We start from the raw sequence: 4,868 nt of genomic DNA on the forward strand, positions 1-4,868 counted from the left end.
TTAACTTAAACTTTTCCCATCACTGGGGACGGGTACTTTTGCTTGATTAGCTTAAACTTTTCCCATCACTGGGGACGAGTACTTTTGTTTGATTAATTTCAATGTTTCCCTTCACCGGGGATGGGTACTTTTGCTTGTGTATTATAATATTGCTTCTTCGGAATTAATTTTACAAGATCACTTTTCCATACCCAAGCGAACAATGTTTTATTTTTCGTGCAACTCTGCACCGCAATAAACTTATTTCAAAGCACATTTTATAATTTGATGGGTTTCTGTCAAATCATGATCAATATAAAGCTTTGAATTTACATGTGTGAAATTTATAGAAATTTCACGGCAATCTTCAGCCCTTTGTACAGCTTCTGTTAAAATGTATTTTTCCTAAGTGTATATTAAGTCAAAATATATTTCCCTCACAAAATCTGTGTAAGTCCAACAAAAACAACAATACAAAGTAACTTGTTGGACCATCATTTTATTTTGGGGTAATGATTAATCGCTTACTTATGCATTCCATGAGGACATATGAATCACACCCTCAAATGGAAAAGCTTGACAATCTAAACTTACTAATTATTCCCTCGAGGGTCGGAGAGAGTTAACCTGAACAAATGAGAAAGGTTTAATATTTTTGCTGAAACAGGTCTAAGTCCAACTGTAAAATGTTACGAAGGCTATCAGAAATCTCTCAGTGGAAATAAAAGATAAACTTGTGTAAATATTGTATGTAATAGAGCCGCATTTTAAAAAGCAAGCCAAGAAATATTTTCCCTTTATTTGTGACAACTGAACTAACGAGTATTGTATTTCCTGGAAGAACATAGAATAGAATAAACCAGAGAAATATTCAGTAGCCCCAGACTTAATCATCACTTTTCCACGTTTGTTACTAGTGACGATTAATCACATCAAACACTTCCTGTTCAAAACATCACAAAAATTTATATACAAAGAAACAAAATTGGAAATTACCATTCTTTTACAGCAGTTCATTTATAAGTGGAACCTACAATTAAACCTATGAATAGGTTATAAATGGAACCTACAATTAAACCTATGAATAGGTTATAAATGGAACCTACAATTAAACCTATGAATAGGTTATAAATGGAACCTACAATTAAACCTATGAATAGGTTATAAATGGAGCCTACAATTACACATATGAACGGGTTATAAATGGAACCTACAATTAAACATATGAACGGGTTATAAATGGAACCTACAATTAAACCTATGAATAGGTTATAAATGGAACCTGCAATTAAACATATGAATAGGTTATAAATGGAACCTACAATTAAACCTATGAATAGGTTATAAATGGAACCTACAATTAAACATATGAATGGGTTATAAATGGAACCTACAATTAAACATATGAATAGGCAAAAAAAAAAGACTGTTCACATTTTCTGTAAATATACAATTTGCAATTGTTATACATCTTTTTTTTTTGGCTTCCATACTTGTATGTAATTAGAATCATTGTTTAAGAAAGACAGCAAACATGTGCTATAACAATGACAACTTGAGTCCACAATCACCGATCACATTAAGAGCTGTGGTTCAAAGATTGCAGTAAGCTCTTGAGTAACAATTGGTTAAGAGACTAAATGCACGTCAAAGCCAGCCCCTACAGCAAATTAAACAGTCAACTAGTAATCTTTTCAATTCAGCTGAACACCACTTGGAACCCACTACCAAATAACTACAACTACTTTCACAAGCTTAACAAGCTGCTTCCTAAGTGAATAGAGTTCCTTAACAGTGGCACTTAAAATTCTAAAATATTATCCACACACACATCAGGGACTAAGTGACGCAAGTCAGTCATTGTTTAAAACCTGATTGATGAGGATTTAACAATTGTACCTACAAGTCTATACAGATAAGGCAAATACCCACATAAAGAACCGAGTTACACAAAATTGTTTAAATGTTACAAGCACATCATGCTAGTGGACAGTAATCGTGTTCATACACGAGTAAACTAGAGAAAAAAGTTCTCGATCAGCTTACTGCACACTTACTTAACCAAACGAGTTGGATTGAAGACTGCATTGATAGAGTTAATATATAACCACGAAACTCACCTTGTCAATTTGTTCCTTTAAGGCATCAATCTCATCTTTTCTTTCTTTTATCTCCTCCGTCTGGGCTGTCAGCTTGTTCTGCATTAGGCTAGAAATCATAAAACCAATTAATACATTGGTATTTCCACTACAGATTAATGACACATTTTTTACTTAATAAAATTAACTAAAAATATCAAATACAACATTACAGTGGAAAACTTATTAAATCAAGAAATTATACTTGAACAAATTCTTGATTGAGAAATATACATAACTAATATTAAACAATATATAAATATTATTGGTCAAGCTCTCTGCTGGTGACTTAACTGCACAAGAAGCATTACATCATATAAGTTTAACAAAGCTCAATAACAGAGACAGTTTTGTAAAGAGGCAAAGACGGACTCTGATGCTCACGTTAAGTGCACGCTTTAAGGAATCCACTCTGACATCCAAGATGACTTTCTTTCCTGATTTGTATGGCTAAAAGCTTAGAGAAATGTCCACTCAAATTACCAGAAGAATACACACAAAAAGAGCTGAAAGACAAAATTTTGGCACAAATTCCAGACCCCAAATCCAGTAAAGTGGGTTGCAATGTGTTGCATACATTTAAAAATGACATTGGTGAAGTGATCAGAGAGGCTTGTGAAGAAGATTATGAAGATGAAGAGATTCTTCTCACCAATGTTGTGATGAAAATCCACTGAAGTATGAAGCAGAAAGCCAATGTTTTTCTTGTATCTTTCTGTGTAAATTCTCAGAGTGACTACAAGAACTAGTAATATTAGCCGGAATGGTCCAGAAGTGTCACTAATCTGCAGAGACAATGCTTGGCATAGCTCAGTCGATGAGATCCAACAGCCTTGAATTCATAATCAGACTAGGAAAGAGGACCCAGTGGATAACATTCAGCCTCTGTCTGTTCATTTTGGACACAAGTGCTGCAGATACCATCAAAAGTAGAAAACATGGGACAGAACTTTTACAACAACACTATCAAATGTCAAAACACAATGTTTCACTTACTTAATCTGATATCATGTGTCAGTACACAACGTTTTACTTACTTAATCCGATAATATCATGTGTCAGTACACAATGTTTCACTTACTTAATCCGATAATATCATGTGTCACTACACAACGTTTTACTTACTTAATCCGATAATATCATGTGTCACTACACAACGTTTTACTTACTTAATCCGATAATATCACATCTGTTTAACGTTTGTATTACTTTGTACATCTGTCTAACGTTTGTATTAGAATGTAATATTACGAGGGAGGGTACGATATATAAGCGTGAATTTGCTGTCGTTTGTTTAAATGACAAAGCTAATCGTTTCTATGACCCTTTATGTCCAGGTGGTCAGGGCGCTTGACTCGCAAACGGCGAATCACGGTTCGAATCCCCGTCCCACCAAAAATGTTGGTCCTTTCAGCCGTGGGGTGTTATAAAGTGACGGTCAATCCCACTAGTAAAAGAGTGGCCAAAGAGTTTGCAGTGGGTGATAATGACCAGCTAACCCTTCCCTTTAGTCTCACACTGCTAAATTAGGGACAGCTAGCGCAGATAGACCTCGTGTAGTTTTGTGCGAAATTCAAACCAAACGAAATCAAGAATTTCTATAAGGTCTGAAAAGTGCTATACAAGTACTACTTGAGATTTATTGAAAAAAGAAAATACACAACCTTGCAATGATTTATCTCACCATCGTCTAGTGTCACAATTGACAATGTTGAGTTAGCTCAGTAAAATGTTGTGTAGTGACATTTGATATTGACAACTTAACTTGGTGAAAGTTGTGTACTAACACATGATATTATCGGATTAAGTCAGTGAAACATTGTGTACTGACACATGATATTATCGGATTAAATCAGTGAAACATTGTGTACTGACACGTGATATTATCGGATTAAATCAGTGAAACATTGTGTACTGACACGTGATATTATCGGATTAAGTAAGTAAAACGTTGTGTAGTGACACATGATATTATCGGATTAAGTAAGTAAAACGTTGTGTAGTGACACATTTAAAAGCCGGAAATTTCCTTTTTATTTTATTTTACTTTTATGAAACGCACACAGAGAGAAACATAATTAAAACGTTCAAAAATCCAGTCTACCCACGTACTGTAACTAAATACGGGAGCCTGTCCGTATTGCGACGATTTTTTTTCCTGACTTGTATACACTGACTATCAGTAGTGCTGGCAATAACGTCAACAATCGTGATAATCTAGTTACGATTAAGTAGGGTTTTTTTTTGTGTGTGTCTTGATAAAGAGCCGTTTAATGACGAACCATTCAGGACTATAAAATTGTACGTCAATTCCAGTTAAGGTTTCCATGTTTTGATGACGTAACTAACTTTCTACGACAAACCATTCACGCAAAAGACGTCACGATTAATACAACAGGAATCGATGTCTTGAAAAAACGTGTCCATATTTCTATTTACACTGTCTACGAGAGAGGTGATGAGCAGTTGGTTTTGGTTTGCTGTCATATAATATAATTCTTGTAAGTGGTAACAAGTGTATATAAAAACTGAATTTATGAGACAAAGTTATTATGTGTGAAAAACGTACAAGGTTTGACGAACTGGGCAACAACCTACAAAATAAACTATACCTCTGTTTGAGGCGCCATCTAGTGTTATAATGACAAAGTTGGTAATTTGTTTATGTTACTCGCGTGTGTTCAATGTTATATACTAGCGTTATATAGCCTGTCAAAAATGACGGGGCAAGTACTACTACCCCCACCCCAC

General features: G+C 34.7%; 1 long non-coding RNA gene across 4 annotated transcripts in view; it reads right to left on the reverse strand.

Annotated features, from left to right (window-relative positions):
• LOC111087930 overlaps window positions 1–4,578 on the reverse strand; it is a 6,413-nt gene extending 1,835 nt beyond the window's left edge. Inside the window, exons 1-3 of one of the 4 annotated variants that reach the window (XR_002612548.1) lie at window positions 4,230–4,578; window positions 2,770–3,028; window positions 2,100–2,187 (exon numbers count right to left, since the gene is read on the reverse strand). This is a non-coding gene — a long non-coding RNA (uncharacterized LOC111087930). The other 3 variants (XR_002612546.1, XR_002612549.1, XR_002612547.1) reach the window with 3 other exon arrangements.
• Between the last annotated feature and the right edge of the window lie 290 nt (window positions 4,579–4,868).

Source organism: Limulus polyphemus, unplaced genomic scaffold, assembly GCF_000517525.1.
Source record: "Limulus polyphemus unplaced genomic scaffold, Limulus_polyphemus-2.1.2 Scaffold2859, whole genome shotgun sequence".
Lineage (NCBI taxonomy): Eukaryota > Metazoa > Arthropoda > Merostomata > Xiphosura > Limulidae > Limulus > Limulus polyphemus.